We start from the raw sequence: 17454 nt of genomic DNA, 5'->3' as shown, positions 1-17454 counted from the left end.
GGGTGTCGGTTGTCAGCTGCCCCAGTTGGTTTAGCAGGGGTCCAGTGTTGCCCTGTTTTTCTTCTGACTTCTCACGCATCTGAAGGACCTTTTATTGTCCTTGGTTTGTGTAGCCAGTTGGAGTTCCATTGCAGCCATGGCTTTCCTTGTTCACTCCCTACAGGTGTGGACCAGTGCAGAATACTTCTTAGTGGTGTTTCCTGTCTTCTATTCTTTGTAAGCCTCTCTTTTTAGACGTAGGAGGCCCATGAGTTCTCTGTTGAGCCAAGGGGGTTGCTGAGCTCATTTACCACCTCACCCATGGGTTGGGATGGACTTCCTTTGTACTTATAAGATCACTTCCTTAAGGAGCAACCACTCATCATAAATTGAATCATGGCCTCTCAGGGCCTCGAACAAGTCTCCTGAGCTTATGACAGCTGGCTTTCCTAAAGTTGAGTACTAATGCATTCCTGGCTGACTTGCCAGCTTTATGGTGGATAGTGAAAGTGATCAGCTCATGGTCACTGTAACCCAGCTTCCCTTTGATTCTTAGGTCACTGATAAGATGATTCCCTTTGTCCAGTACCAGGTCCAGCACCTTACCCCTTGTTGGCCCATAGGCTTCTTGAGACAGGTAGAGCTCATCCATGCTTCTTGAGACAGGTAGAGCTCAGACCAATTGGATTTGGCCAAGTGCTGTTCCCATAAGATGTCCGGGTAGATGTCTCCCATGACAACTATGGATCAGTACTGTGCAGCCTCAGCCATTTCCCTGGCGAATTCCTGGTCAAGCTCTGTCATAAAGTCTGTCATAAATATATTAGCATATCGGGGGACCATATGTGTGCCCGTAGCAGTGCCATTTCGTTTATAGGTTAATGAGTCTCCAAATCTGAAGTAGCCGTGTGAGAGGACCAAGTGGAAGAGTACAGTGGAAACAGAAGCAGTGTTCTCATTGGGGATAAGGTTCTTTTTGGCTTGTAATCCATCCTTATGGGAGATGCTGATGTACAGAGATGTGACATCCATGGTAGCTAATATTGGGGTAGCTAGAAGCTTGTCAATGGAGACCATTTTTTTTTTTTTAAAGAAACCTGTGGTGCATTTCAAATAGCTGGCACCTCCAACGACATAATGGAATAGGATAGAGTCAGGTGTTTGAAGCTTATGGGAAATTTAGTACATCAGAAGTGGTTCCAGAAGAGAGATAAATAGCAGACAACATGCAAGTGAGCCAAACGAGGGTGTGAGATGTATGTGCTCCGTCATATGCTTTAGGAATGTGTTGGTCACAAGGCTTTGAAATGCATCACTTGATTATCTGGACATTTTCAAGTAGCACTAATAGCAAAATGCAAATAGTGAACAGTGTTATGCATAGTTGCTTCAATGGTTAGACTGAGATCTGTTTAACCATGTAAGGTTTTATTCATGTACTTCTTCATGTTTAGTACTTACCTATTAGCCTTTACCTTGGCTTTAATGTGATCTGTTTTACTTTGTCTCAGCTGGCTCACTTCAGCATAAAAAGGAAAGAAAAGGGGTGGGGGTGAAAATTGCAAATGTGCAAAGACAACCTTGGGCCTGTGGAGTGGATTACCTCCGGGATATACAGTTGGAATGTTTGAGACGCCTTTTGAGTTTGGCAGCTTTCCGTTTGCTTTCCCTTTTCCTTCCTTTCTTAGTTCTCCAGTAATAGTTCCCTTGTTCCTGAAGAACAAAACCAGTACTTAGTGGTCATTCAGAAAGATTCATTAAAAACAGGAATGGAGTAATTGTAAACAGGCTCCCCCACCCCTTCCATTTTAGCCCAGGGCACAACAGTCTTATGTAGTCTGGCTCCAGACAGTTTTGGAGTGGGGGGAGGGGAAGAACAATAACCTTTACAGGTTTAAATATTCTTTATGTAACTTAATGTTTTCCTAGAAAAGCTAGGAAAGTAAGATGAATTTTAAAATATTTCTTAAAAAGACCTTCTTTAACTGATAAAGTCTTCCCTTTTTCACTAAATGCAGGATCTGTAGCAGTTGGAGCCCAAAGATAGCTTTCCTACAAGACAAGAGAAATGGCCATATAATAAAGCAGTGATTCACTTATAATCAGTCATCATTATGAAGCAGGCAGTCAATAATTCCTCCAGGCTGGTTAATTTTTGTGCAGACCAAAAATCAATGGCAGTGCTTTGTGGGAAACAGCATCAATTTGCTGGATAAGTGACATTTGGCGAGATTATTATAGCACTGGGGCAGAGATCCATTATTATATAATTATGGCGAGGGGGCCTTTTGGTTTGAAGAGTTTAAAAAAAAATTATTTACTGTACCAGACTAGAACTTGCAAAAGGCACTGGCTTATCATTAGTGGTGGTTTACTTTAATTACTGGGATAAAGTTAGATCTGGTAAAATATCAGTGATTTAAATGAAACTGCTTATGCCAGGTTTGAATTTGGTACTTCGTATGCATTGCATTGCAGTTGTTGTTTTCTCCTGGATCACCGCATAGATGAGACTGTCGGTTACTAAAATGAAGCATGTGCTCACATCTGTCAAATACAGAATTGTATTTAAAATTTCTCTGCCTACTACAAAATATGTGGTCACACAGGGATAAGGAGATGCAGAAGTATTTTAATGTATAGTGGAAAACAGAGACCTTTATCATCAAAATCAGTAACTGAAATAATATCAATACCTGATTTTAACCCAAATGTTCAGGCAGTTTGCCTTTATTAAATTGTTGAGGATTTTTTTTTAAAATGGAAAACATTCTTTCATGTCCACCACCTTTCTAATACCTTCTGTGCTGTTATTAAAAGGCACTTCTCAACTGCAGAGCCATTTCAAGAGCAGTGGGATAAGTAGCAGGCAGAGGATTTCATTGAAAAGTGAATGGTTCAGGTGCAAATGCTGCCTGGAACCAATAACAATATTATTGTTGCCAGGCTTGATTGGATATAACAGCTGTTTGTGGCAGGGAAACTAATTATCATTAGAAGCATTTTAAATCCATCTGATCTTCTTACTGTTGTTAGTCGAATACTTGTAAAAAATTAAACTTTTAATGAGGGCACCTTTCTTTTGGTTAGTGTCTATACATAATTTATTTAAATGACTCATCTGAGATATCGATTTAATTTTTAAAGGCAGAGGAGGATTGAAGGCACGGGGAGGGGAAGGACAGTGTGCGTGTGTTGCCTTCTATATACCAATGCAAAGAGACAGTTTCTGTGTGCAGAATGTTGGATTGATAGAATGTGGCGTGGCTTCTTTCACCTCCAGCATAACCTCATGGTAAAGGACAATATAAGTGGTCTTCTAAGTGATGGGTATATAATGGGGAGTCATGCGTATGTATTGAGTCAAAGCTTCGCACCTGTTCTGTCATAACAACTTCCTCTCAGAACATGGGGGAGGGACGGGACAAAGTACTCTACTTTTTGTGAGATTGCTAGAGGCATTCTTTCTGTGAGTTGGAAAAATTTGGTTTTAAATATTGGCATTAAAGGAACCGCCTTGTAGTTTTATAGCATTCTTGCTTTACACTGATACTTTTAAAAAAAATGACCTGATAACTATTATACAACGTAAATACAATTTTAACATGGCTTATTAATGTTACTAAGGAATATTGTTAATAGCATATTAATAACATACTTAATATTAATATAAGGAATGATATTAAGAAATATATACAGCAATAACAATAATAGCAGCAGCAGTAGCGAAGAAAGCTTTTAGCTTTTGTCTAAAAAAAGTTTCTCTCCCTCTTGGTTCTGCAGTAGAGCTGGAAAACATGACTACACTCTCATGGCTCCAAAGTTTGGAGAAAAAATACAAAATTTACTATTCTTTAAAAATATCTCATGAGTATTAAGTCAAATCTCATGACATGACTACTCTGACTATTTTTAGGTACATGTTGACAATCCTGATACTGACATCATTTAGCTTCAGAATAGATGCCACATGCAGTTAAGGAGGGACAGTTCACCTTTCCATTAAAGTAGTAGTTGTTATGAGGAATAGAAGTGTTTCCCCTGTACAGGATGGAGGAAAGCAGCAGAAAGTTGGTGCAGTGGAACTTGGCATTCCTGGGACAAAGGTCTCTTGGAGATCTGGGAACAGCGGAAGTTTTTACTAGTGGATCTGCAAACAGTGAATGTGCAGTGTGGAAAGTGAAGTACAGTGTAATGTGACTGCTTCTCTGCATGTTAGTAGTAGCACTCATGGCCTACTGGCTTCTCAACTGGAATGGAGGATTCTGTCTCTTAACTCTGTGGTCAGCTGGCATTGAGCAAAACCAGCTTTGGAGGCTTTACTCTCAAGAGTTTGGCGCCGTCTTAGAAGCAATTGCAGTCTAAAGACATATGAGAAACTTCAAAGACAGGAAGAATGGAAATAAGAGTTTGGTAAACTAACTATTTGCATTTAAACATTTAGTAACGTATCTGAAGACACAATAGAATGCAGAAATGAGGCTTGTGTGTGAGGTTAGAGGTGAGAGAAAAAGGACAGTTAACACAATTTTTCATGCTATTATCTACAGTTATAAGCACCCTCCCCCTCAAAAAAAAAAAAACCAAAACAAAACAGAGGCTATTAAGGAGCAAGGGGATTGTTTGTTTTTCCCTTTTTGTCTTAATAGTAACTTGCCTTATTTGGATGGAGAAACAGAACAAGTTCTCTGGGCTGTTAGCAAAGCTTTTGCATATCTTTGCTTGCTGGTCTTTTTGGCTAGGGACAGACATTCAAAAAGCCTGAGCCTGAATTGATTCAATCTTTGCAGGTTAGTCTAACCTGGCTAGGCTAAACTGGGGCGTGGCCAGGCCCGGGCAGGAAGCTTTGATTAAGGAGGGTTCCCCTGCCCCCAGCAGGCATTTGATAACATAGTGTTTATCACACCACCAGAAAAAAAAAGCTTTTCTCCATTAGTTCAAGCTCTTTTTAAACAGCTTTTCCAAAGAAGAAATTGGTCTCCCACAGCACAGACCGTAGCCAGCCTGTGGTCTGCTGGCTAATGCTGAGAGGTGTCTGTGTAAGGCAGAGGGGAGTGGAGAATCCCTGCTTAGCAGGGAGTGGTATGGGGAGGTGGGGAGCGGGGGGAAGCCAGGTAGACTCCTGTAGTCTCTGTTGGAGCTCCAGCCAGGGAGCAGAGGGGAGGAGCCAGCTCTACTGTGGAGCTGAGAGCCACACCCAGCCCTGAAAGCATGCCGGGATGCTGGGGGAGTCTGGTTTAACTTAAACCAGGAAGGGGTCTGGGACAGACATTGTATAAACCTGTTTGACCTGAATCAGTTAAGTCTGATACTCCATTCAACCAAGTTTATCTAAAACTGGTTTCAGCCATTTTCAAACTGGTTTATGTGTACTGAACATCTGTTCTGTTACAGGTTTAAACCAGTTTCTGATCATTTAAACTCGTTTATGTGTAATGTCTGTCCCTAGCCTTTGAGGCACCTCTCAAGTATGTTAATGTCTTGAAATAACTTCATTAGAAGGACTTCTGAAATTTTATCAAAATGTTTTTCTTTTGTCCTATGTCGGGCGGGCAATTATTTTGGGGAGAGGGCCGCTTACCGAGTTTCAGCGAGCCATCAAGGGCCGCATGACAAGCAGCTCAGGGCAGATTAATATTAATTTTCTAATTTTTTTAGGGGTCCCGTGAGCTGGATAGAATGCCTGGCTGGATAGAATGCCCCCGGACTGCATTTTGCCCACCCCCGTCCTATGTTCTCCCCAAATAGGCAACTATCCAAATAGAATTGTATTATAATTGGTACCAATGTGAAGTATCATAAAATAAATTAATATTGTTACATTTCTGGGCTAACTCTACTGCCAGTGGATGTTTCAGCTCATAAACCGTGCCCTAGAAAGCACAAATTCTGCACTTGGCTTTCTGTGATATTCCTTCTTTACCCCTAGCTTTCTATCTACATTGACTTGATTGGCTTGCCCCAAGGGAATGCTCTCAGTCTGAGACTGACAGCACAAGAACCGGGGATCATCCTATCTTTGATTTGTTGATTCCTGCTTGAGCAGATTGTCACATTGCATTTGCTGTATTGCAGTTCTGTGCTGCTAATGGTGGAAATAAAAGTTTGTCTTAGTAGCTGAGCTAGAGAAAAATTTCACAATGCTAGTGAGGAGGGATAGGAACTTTTATTTAATAAAAATGAGAAACAAACAGCAATGACATTTTGTATGTCTCTGATAGCCTTATAATAATTAAACTAGTTTGGATCAGCGGTACATATTTAATTAAAGCTAGTTTACTTTTAGGGGGATGTCATCATAGTGCATACAATGTCCTTCATCGTATGGAAGGAGATCTGCTGATGCAATGGATTGTGAGGGTACAGCTTGAAAGAACTTTTTTGTAGTACTAGAACCAAGTACACTTTGTGTTTGCATAATAGTACCTTTTATCCAAAGCACACAAAGCTTTCACAAATAAAATTCATGGAACTGTAGTCAACATGAATGGGCACTGTTTGGGGCACCACAATAATTTGGTTTCATTTATATTTTATACTGGAACTTCCAGCTTTTTGTATCTCCTTCCACTCTTCCTGCACCAAGACAGAGATGAGGAGAAAACAGCATCAGATTGGTTGTTTACCTTGGAAATCACCTAATTCCTATTATTTTAGTAGAGTTTGTAGTGTAAGAGATACAGAGGCATAGCCAGGGTAAATGTGACTAAGATGGGGATTCACTGGTTAGAATTGTTTTGGGTCTGCAGATCTCAATCTATATGTGTTTAACCAAGCTACTTCCCAGCTCCTCTCCATACCACTTCCAGGTGTTGACAGCAAGACTATTTTTAATGTTGCACTACCACTTTCTTCCTTAGTATATGAGCACTGAAACTTCAGGATTTATTGATCCTGATTTTCCACTGTGTAGCACCTGTGCTTGAAGGGGAAATTGGAAGGCTGCCGAAAGCCAGTTGTGATTGCCTGGTTTCAGGAAAATTAGAGCCCACAGGGAAGTAAATGATGGAAAGTATCTTTAGCAGGGCATACTGGCTGTTGCAGTCTAAAACAGAAACGTCTACATTCTAAAAGAAATCCCCACACTTTTCAGCTGTTTTTTGGAACTTTAAGCTTGGTCTTAGAGTCTGCTAGCATCTCTAAAGATGCTATGAAATGGAGACCTCCTGAACAAAACAAAAATATTGCTGCTAACCCATTGTCATAATCCAATAATTTGAAACAAGTGAATGCTTGTCATAGCCAATGTCTGTATTTTCAAATAAGATACGGAGATGTGATGGCAGTATATGATTTCAGACTATGGCATACTTCAAATACCTCTGTTTGGGTAAAATCTTTTTAGTTTTGACTTGCACAGTTGGCACTTTGATAGCTTCCATGCTGCATACACGGAAACAATAATGTCCAGTACAAGGTGAGCTTAGGTTAGGGTCTCTCACTTAGAAGAAAATACTATTTTTGTAAATACAGCCAATGTAAATTATACCAACATAGTTACTTTTGAAGTGGTTAATGCTGTAGTATTACTAAAGCTGCTTTTCCTTGCCTTTGTTCTGTCATTACCTAAGATGAGATTGTTGTTTTATAAACAATGTGCAGCACTGGGTGCCAGATGAAAGCATAGCCAGAAGATTAGATTACATTATCAAGGGAGAAACTAAGCAAGATGCATTTGAAACTGGGTCTGTTGCAAGCCACCAGGTAGTTATCAAGCTCCATAATTATAAAGGGGCACCCTCTCCTTTCTAATGTTTGTTTTAAATGTTAAATGTGATTAAAACAGATTATTTTTAGAAAGGGAAAGAAGTACTTCCCCCTTCACCTCCCCCCACCTGTTGTTTTTGAAACAAAGAAAAGCCATGGGGGTACAGTAAAGGGTCTGGTGGCACATAAATGTTCTTCTTTGTAAATTATTCCAGAATCAGGAGAGCCTTCAACTCTTGATTTCTTGGAGAGGTAGATGCAAAACATTGTTCCAGAATTAAGCACCAGACATTCTATAGGGAATATTGCTTTTAGTTTTAGGGAAGATTCCATAGGTTATGTTCAGCTGTTTAAAAGAAAAGCTTTCTGCCAAACGGAGCGGATGTAGCCAACGTTCAGCATCCTCATTACTCATACACTGGTGTGTAGCTTTATGGTCAAGCAGATAAAAGTCACTTCTAAAGACAATACAGTCTAACACCCCTGTGGATCTAGTGATCATCAGTGGATCTTTTTCAGCATTCCTGTAGTGTCATCATGGGTGTTAGAAATGGAGAGGAGTAAAGAGTATTCCCAAAGAATATGGTTTAAAATGGGATTCTGTGGAGCCTGGAGAACAGAAGGCCGAATGAAGGTCTGGTATGCAGTCACTTGTGCCATGACACAATATGGGCAAGTGATTTGCCTTGGCATTAATGCCTACATTAGGCTTTTATAAGTAGCATTACATTACAGATGAGCATTAATAATTGTTTTGCCCTGGTGTTGAGCTTCTCATTTCAAGATTCAGTGTTGCTTTACCAGTAGAAATTAAGCTTTCTAACCTCTAGGTAAACTAGGTAAGTATAATGCTCAAGTTTAAAGTATGTAATTTGAGGTGCTCCAGAGATGCTCATGGATTAGAATACAGGTCCTGCGTCCTAGGCCCTTGCTTCATCAGGCAGTCACACTTCCTTTGTGCATCTTCATTAACTTGATGTTTCTATTTGTTTCAGAACAGTATATTTTTCTCCACAAGCCTTTTCAGACATGTAGGCTGAGGACAAGCACAATAATGATGGAGTTAATTTAAGCATTGGTTCCTTTAAGATGCTGTTCCATTAATCCTGCCCATTTCAGCAGTTCTAACAATTTGTTTAATTTTATATTGGAAGAAAAAAGACTTACTGAGCTCAGAATGAATAAATGAAGGAGCAGATAGACTGAAACCATGAACTGGTCTTCAAAAATTCTAAACTGGATGGATTTTGTTGTTCATGATTTAATCTTTCCTCTGTAATAAGAATTACTGAGTTACTTGGCAGATGTACTGGCTAGTACAAAGATACCAGTTTTGCAGAGATGAAATCAAAATGCTGCTTTTGCTGTGTTCAGCTCCTATGTGGGTACCTGATATAAAACTTTTTCGACGCATTTCATGGCATGTTATGGTAAACAGCTTTGTTCAGCCCCATGGTACATGTTGGCACCTTAGACATCAATGAAAACATGTATGTCTCTGTTCTCAGGTATAAACATCCTAAGTGCCTGGAGTCACTGGTCAGTCAGTAGCATGCTACAGGCCAGCAACCTCTTGCCCAGAATTTGGGATTATTTCTCTGTTACCAGTGGTTTACAATATGGGACAGGTAGGGAGAGACAGAATGAGAAACCTGGGTGAGATATTTGTTAAAGGAAAAGCTTGTCTGACTGAATGACTCATCCAGATGGAAGTTTTAAGCTCCTATGGCAAAAGAAGTCATAACCCCAGTATTCGCTAACTTCGCTTTTTTCAGTAAAATAGACTTAAATAAAACCAGTAAGGTTGTTTCTTTTATACAAATAACTGTGGGGTTAAATTAATTAAAAACTGAATTAAAGAACACCGTCTTTGCACTACACTGTCACATGGGTAGTAGATGCTGACATTATTGCAAATTGCTTTGCTATTGTGGCATACTTTTTTACTTAATTAGCAAAGCTACAAGACTGTGAAACTTACTGTTTAAGCAATCCTGAAAGGCAAGCATGTCCTTATTTTGTACATGGAACCCTCTGGGTGCAGTCCCTTCTTCTAGCAATTATTTACGTTGTGGAAATTACACCTTGATGACTGTAAATTGCATGTAGAGATTAAACATTAAGAGAAATACAAGGAAGACAGCAGTTTCTGTAGTCATGGTGATTACTCCCAATAGCATCTTTTGCTGTTAGTCTCCTTTCACGTGATCTCTTCTATGGCTATGCAGCTTTATTCATTTCACTTGAAGCCTTTGGAAGGTACCTAACCACCTGCGTTAATACTACACATAGGAAGGAAATCCTTCTTGATACCTCTACCGATCAGTTTACAACTTGAAACATGGGATTTTATTACTCTTATCTTAGCAGGTGTGCAGAACGGTTAATAGTTAAAGAAACGGGTGGCTCCTTGCCTGTTTTGTTCAGCTGAACAAAATTCATCCCTCATGCTCATCTGCTGAAATGTTTTCAGAGTTGTTGTCAAGAAGTTTTGAACATTTGAAATCCTTTCTATTTATGTAAAAATGGCCTAAAAACAGAAGTCCAGTATCTACTATGTTGCATATAGAAGCACGTATTGAGGTAGACTGAAGTGAAAATAAATTTAAAAAAAAATCAAGTTTCTTCCATGCCCTCAAGCATAAATTTGCTTCCACCTACAGAAAGATAGAGAATAGATCCAGCCCTATTACCAAATGCTCCAGAAATCAGCCTTTCAGAAGAGCATGATGTAAAAATTATCTCTGCCTCTGTCAAAAAAACCCTAGCATCCTCATGAGAATTTACAAAATGCAGTTACATGTTACATGACCAGTGATAAATTGATGGCAACGTGGGGGACTCTTTATGGGGAGCTTTACAGATTCCCAGAAGTAATTTACCCCAGATACCCCATTTCTGAATTTGCAGGAGACTTTCCAAAATGTAACAGATCTTTCTCTGCAGGCTTTAGGTGTGGCTTGTTTCAGAGTATATTAGATTCTGATTCAGAAAAGGGAATTTTGTGGGCCATAACGTGTTTAAGAGGCAAAAGATCAAAAGGAAGTCTACAGAAACCCAAGAAAATGCAAATCGTGTGCATGTAAGGAACTTAGGAAGGTTTGAAGCCTTGATGGGGGAGCAGGGTTTTGCTAGTTTAGAGAGTAGGACCGTGCTGTCACTGAAATTTCTATTCCTTGCCATGGAATGTATTGGCCAGATGATTGTTTATAGAGGGATAGGTAGCCCTATTAGTCTGAAGTCAGGCAGAAGGCAGAGAAGGGTAGCACCGTAGGAGTTTAAACAGACTGTCACCAAATGTGGTAGATCAGTTGCGGTACGATGTGTCCTTGCACAGCTGATCCACTTCATTGGGTAAAACGCACATTGCCCACTTTCCCTCACTGGACAGGGACCCCCCCCATCCTGCAGGACAGGTGACACGTTTTCTACTTAGAAATGCACCGTGGAGATTCCCTGCAGAGATTAACTGGTGTAGAGAGGCACAAGTTTTCAGGTGACAGCCTACGTTGTCAGATGCTGTGAACAAAGCAAGCTGTCATTTACAAAAGCATATATCTATGTAGGTGAAATGGTGATGAGGTACTTATGAAAAGGTGACTGTGTTTGTTAACAGTCACTTTGCAACCTGTATCTCCCTTGCTATAGGACAGACAACTTTGAAGTACTTAAATTTAACAGCCCTACTGTAAAGCCAAATTCTGTTTGAATTGGTTAACAAATTCTATTGTAAATTTGTGGGTGACTTTTCTTAACACTCATTATCTAACCCCCGCTGTGCACTTTTCTATTTAGAGGAGACCACTATGAATAAAGGTTCCAGACGTTATAGAAAAACCTTTCTTTTTCTTTTTCTTTTCCTGAGGAAAAATAGCTCTTATAGAATTGAAGTATTACTACATTATTTCAGGGCAACTCATTCAGCTCTTTAGAAAAAGCGATGGAGAGAAAAGCACCACATGACAAAGCATTGTCTCTGGAAATCAAACACGCCCACAAGGTATTTTTCCATCAGGAAGTGTTGAATTAGTTCTTCCCTGCATCCTGATCAGAGACACAGATTGTAAAAGTAGGACGCTTGCAGTGAATGGACTGTTTTTTTGTCAATAGCTTTGAAACTGCCTGCCAGAGCTCACATGCTTTGTGCTGTAATTTGTTTATCATCACTTCCTTCCTATGAAACAGAATCAAAGGGCTGACAAAGAAACAAAATACACATTTGGGTAGGATTTAACAGCTTGGAGGCTCAATGGGTCCAGAAGAAGGATTTGATGATACACTTTTGTTTGTTCATATGGTGGGAGGAGAGAGGGGGCTGAAGGGGAAGAGTTGCTGGGGCTCCTACTTCAGAAGTCAAAACCAGTCAGGCACTGCATCTATGTGGTGGATATGTCAGAATTAAAGCTCAAGACAAAGCCAGGCCTACCCTGAAGGAGGCTTCCTAGAATACATGTAGCGAATACTGTATCCATTGTACTATAAAGGAGTTTGCTGGTGCAGATAACCAGATGTATGTATATATTAGATTTATATGCTCTCCTATCCAAAAGAAGCTCAGTATACAAAGGTGAATTATAGAGAGAGAGAAAAATGCAAAAATAATATGCACTAGAACAGACTCCCCAGAAATGTCCCAAAACCTAACCCTTCCTGCTTGAAGGGGTGTCCCCCCCACAAAAAAAAATAAAGATAAAAATCTGACAGTACTTCTAGGAAAAATCCAGGCTCAGGCTCTGATGGACCACAGGGGGAAGGAAATTCAAGAGCTGAGGCATGAAAGCTGAGAATGACTTACCACATGTTTGGTATTGATTATAGCAATAAAATATTGCTTGTTATAAGTTGGCATCAAATCTTTGGTAGAGCAGTAGCTGCTAGTGTCATTGATACTTTTTATTTTGAAGTAATAGTGAGAATATTTTCCTGGGGACATACAGAAATTATTTTACTTAGCACTTATGGACACAATTAATCAATGAGTCTTAACATATTTTTAAAGCTCTAAAAATGGTAAGATTCAACTGAGGAGTTCAGGTCTCTGTCCAGGCAAGAGACTTCTCCCTGCCCCCTTGCGCAGGAGGAAGTAGTTAGCTGTGTTAGTCTGAAGTCAGGGAGAAGATGCATAAGCATTTCTGATTCAGTTAGTTTATAACGGATGGGCAAAATATGGGCCACGGGCCAGATCCATCCCACCAACAGACTCGATTCGGCCCGTGGGTGGATGGCTGCCAACTCACTGGATCTGGCTTGTGGGCGGCCACCAGCAGTTGCAGCTGATGCGTGGCGCCAGGCAGGCGGGACTGCCTCGGCCCAGAAGCATCAGGTATCAGCTGTGGAGCTGGGCAGAGCTTCCCTAGCAGCAGATGGATGGTGGCATAAGCTGGGGACACAGCAGGCAGGTTCAGGAGCCTGGACACACACATGCACAGAGAGGAAGAGAGAGACGCACACAGAGAGAGGAGGAGGGAGAGACACACAGGGAGAGAAAAAGAGGGAGAGATAGGAGGAGGGAGGCAGGGAGAGAGAGAGAGATGGATGCGGCCCTCAACAGGTCCCCAAAACTCATTAAGTGGCCCTCCAGCTGAAATAATTGCCCACCTCTGGTCTGTAAGGTGTGCCTTTACACTATCCTTTGATGTTCTTCAACTAGAAACTGAAGAGACAATTCGTAGACGCTAAGAATATGGTTTGGGTCTTGTCCATGGGCAGACTCTCATTAATATATAATGACAATATTTTTGGCTTTTGTTTAAAACTCCTTTAAGTGACCATTTCAATTGGAAAAAAACAAAACCAAAGGCTCATCCTGCACTATGTTTAAATTCACATTTTAGGTTATACTGAATAAATTTTTCTACCACTATAGACCAGCTTCTGTTAGGCAGCTCAGCAATAGTGTGGTGGTTCATTTGTAGTTGATTTGGAAGCTACCGACAGACACCAGATAGTAATAAATTTTGAGTTCTGCAAACTGTGGGCAAATTTAAACCAATGACCCTTGAGGCTTCAGGCTCTCTATCCCATGACCAATGTCTTGAATTGTTACATTCCCAGATGGACAGGTGTGTGCACATACGAAAAATGGTGAACATTAAAAAAGTATAGTTCTGTGAGCATTTTTTTTTCTGTTACAAAAGAATGTTGTTTATATATTCATGACAGTAATTCTGTACCTAATTTCTGGAGCTGTGCAGGACAAATCTGTTCTTTATCCTTGTTAGCAGAAATATAATTGAACTATCTGTCTGGAAAGCCATACTATTATTTTTATCATTCTTTTTAGTTTATTCTTTGTATTGTTGCAGCATCCATGAATCCCAGTCATTGAAATGATGCCCTGTTTGTTTGTCCACACAGACTTAACACAGCAAGAAGGCTATAAACAGATTCTCCCCTCCCCAAACTTCTTCTGAGAAGAAATTTATTTAATTTATTGTGCATGGATAGAAGATAGGAGGTGAAAAACATACTTGTGGCATGAACGAGGTATTAATAGGTGCCACCAGACTGATTCTTGCACTGAGTGATGCTGTGAGAGACCCTTCCAGGACATGTTTTCTAGCATCAATAAAATGAAGCCCAGAGATCCTAGGAAGTACAATGTACTTTCGTTAGCAAGTCTTGGGTGATTAGCAGTTGGCAATGAGCTGATATGAAATGATAATGCAAGAGTGGCTGTGGTAATTGTTGTGTTGTCTGTGTCTCAGGAAGAGGTGTGTCTGTCTCTTGCCTGCAGTAAAATTGATGACACAGTCTGATAGACAAGTGCTACACAAAGACTGAGAGGAATTTATAGGCACCTGAAGGCAATACAAGCTGATGATGAAAGGAGTTTTCAATGTTAGACACTAATTCAGAGTGAAATGAAATCCTCACAAAGGCTTTGTGTCTGCAGTACAGCTTGGGAGATGAAAGCCCACCTAAAACTTTCAAATGGCAGCAGGTTGTAATTCAAGTGTGATTTGGTGCCACAGTGAAGTTCACAGAAGAAAATAAAAGTATTAATTAGACCTTAAATACAAACTTCTTATTGTAGCTCTTTCATAAATACCTCCTTCTTTGCCAGTGGCACTATGTAGTACCTTCTACCCTCATGCTTACCTGGTAATTTTTTATTTTTTGGTTTTCTTAAAGCATTTGATACACTACTGTCATCAAAGAATACTCCCAACGTTACTAAAAAAGTACATCCTGTACTAATTAGGTTTGAAATTAGGGAGATTTACTATATTTGAAGCAAACAAAGAAATATTGGGGGGGGGAATAATAGACTTATCACCCACTCTCCTTCCTCTGATGTATGATTTATTTATCTGGTTTGTCAGATTTATATTAGTCTATAGTGAAACCAGCAGAATTCAGCCAGTGAAACCAGCTTTTTGAGGTTTTCATTTTATAATTGTGGAGTAACATGTTCAGCATATAGTGGAGTATTTTGGTTGAGCTTATTAAGAAGGGTGAGTTCTTTTACTGGGATTTCACAAAACATTCAGTAATGTTTGATTGATTAGAATTATTGTTACTAATTTAAATTTTGAGAACAAAGCTGTACCTGCTGAGGAAGACTAATTTTAGAAAAATCAGTCTCCAATTAGAAGCTGCTGGTCACTCACCAAATTATTATAAAACCCAAATGTAAAGCAAAAGAGTAGATTAAATTATAGGAATAGATTAATAACTGATCCTTGATAGGGAGGAAGATATGTACTGCACTTGATTCTGGATGGTTGTATAATTGCACTGAAGAACAGCAGAAGTTTTAACATGTCTTGTATTTAGGCATTTTTTAAAACTTCATATCAAGCTTGTTCAGTTTTAAGTGAAACAATGGTTTTTCTTACCTGCTAGCTTTCCAGTTGAGTCTGGGATCTGGAAATCCAGCTGTGCATTATCTATAGTAATGGACATTCTGCAGATTAGGTTTTTCTTTCAGGTACATTTGTGCAGCTCCACTGATTTCAAAGTCTATCTCAGCCAAATGTTTGCAGTCACATGCAGTGCGTGATGGATTTGAATATATAGTATTCCTGGAATTTGGCCAACATTTTCTACTGAATTTATATTTAGTAATTGCAGTCTTTGCTTGTGCATTCTAATTTTAAATGTTATTTTTTGTGACGAGGGTAGTAAATGTGGCTGCTTGCAGTAAAATGGTATCATTTTGAGAAATGTCAGAAATCTTCATGTTTATGGTAGTTATATAGGACTAATACATATATTTCCTTAAAAATTAAATTTTTGAAAACGTTTAATTCTTTTCTTTTTTTTCTTTTCCCCTGTTTTTATAAGCCACAAAAAATGTTAGGTGTGAAAACTTTAGTTTAAAATAGGATGCTGGTTTATACATGAATAAACTACCTGCCACTCTTCTGCAAACACACAATATTTTGTTCTGTTTCCAAGGTCAGATTAGCTTGGTCAGACTGAAATCTTTCTTTTTAACCACCTTGTTTGATCTCCATCTTTGGACAGAATCTCCCTGTTCACCATCTTAGGCACTTTCTTGACCTAGTCTTTACCAAACACTATTTTCTTTCAGATCTTTCTTATTCTCAGTTGTCTCTCTCTGAACCAGTACTTGCCCTTTTCCATCACTGCTACCACTTTCTGTCTTGACTCATGCCTTTTGTCTGTTCAGTTCTTAAACTTCTCTGTTGCTTTCAGCTCAGTCTTTCTTCATTTTGTTGACATCATTCTCAAGTTAAATACTATCTTCTCTACTTTTTAATCCTTCATTTGCCTCTTCTGGGACACTGTCTGCTCTTGTGTCACTAACATTAACACCCTCCCATCCCCATCCCCATTAGCTTACTTCTCATTCTGTCCTTGTGAAACTGAGCACTTTTTTAAAATAAAGTTTCTGCTTTCCATTCAGTTTTACTTCTTTTACTTTGCATAACCTTGCTTCTCTCTGATGAAGTTTTGCACTCTCATCACTCTCCAGTCTCTCTTCTTCCCTACTTACAATGCAGTGTATGTTGCCATTTAAATCCACAAGAAAATGGGCAATGTTCATCAGGAAATTCCCTTATCTGTTATCATTCCACTCCATTGTCCTCCTTTTATTTGTATCTTTGATACCTCTAGTCTGCATATTTATTGTTTCTCAACCCAAATCCTTGTCTTCCTTTTCTCGGGGTTTTTCCCCCATTCATTTGCTTACTTTTAGCCCTTGCTACTTCCTAACTGATTGCAACTTCACTGTTGTATTCCAGTTCTGAAAAACATTTTATGTAGATTCCCTATCTATCAAGCAGGGAATCCATAAAGAGGGGGTTGTTGGAGGGAGGGAGTGGAGTTACTTTTGTTTTGGGTTTTTTTTCCCCTGTCGTTCTTTTCCTTTCCCCATGTTTCTTCTGCTTAGCTGACAGTTGCTGTTGTCAGTGTCAAAGCCAGCTCTGGTTTTTCGGAAACTTCTGCAGTGAGGTTGATCCCTTCCCTCTTAATTCCACCCAAACAGTAGGTCTTTTGCAGTGCCATGCAGAGACCAAGCTAGCTCTGAATAAGTTAGCCTGAGTACTGGAAGCAGTATAGCCATGTTAGCACAGTGCTCAGCTGCTCTGAGAAGTGCGATATCCTGAGCAGAGCACCACACATACATGGCTGTATCTACCTGCTGTGTCTCTCCATGGCCCTACATTGCAATGCATAGATGTATTTTTTACAACTTCCATCCCATAATCAGCGAAGTTTCACTTTGATGGGCTTCCTTACCCTTCACTAATGGCAACTGACTTGTCTCCAAAGGTGTCTTTTCCAATACATGTT

At 39.7% G+C, this 17454-nt stretch overlaps 1 protein-coding gene and 1 long non-coding RNA gene across 2 annotated transcripts in view; one reads left to right on the top strand and one right to left on the bottom strand.

Annotated features, from left to right (window-relative positions):
- LOC109301130 overlaps nucleotides 1-3535 on the bottom strand; it is a 12840-nt gene extending 9305 nt beyond the window's left edge. Inside the window, exon 1 of the long non-coding RNA XR_002098439.1 lies at nucleotides 1583-3535. This is a non-coding gene — a long non-coding RNA (uncharacterized LOC109301130). The remainder of the gene's footprint in view (nucleotides 1-1582) is intronic.
- The window catches only part of SPATA5 (spermatogenesis associated 5), a 395498-nt gene that overhangs the window by 197456 nt on the left and 180588 nt on the right, over nucleotides 1-17454 (top strand). The window lies entirely within an intron of this gene.

The sequence above is a fragment of the Gavialis gangeticus genome, unplaced genomic scaffold (assembly GCF_001723915.1).
Source record: "Gavialis gangeticus isolate Ggan-Ray unplaced genomic scaffold, GavGan_comp1, whole genome shotgun sequence".
Classification (NCBI taxonomy): domain Eukaryota; kingdom Metazoa; phylum Chordata; order Crocodylia; family Gavialidae; genus Gavialis; species Gavialis gangeticus.
Note: the sequence above shows the minus strand (reverse complement) of the source record. Positions and strands in the feature narration are given on the sequence as shown.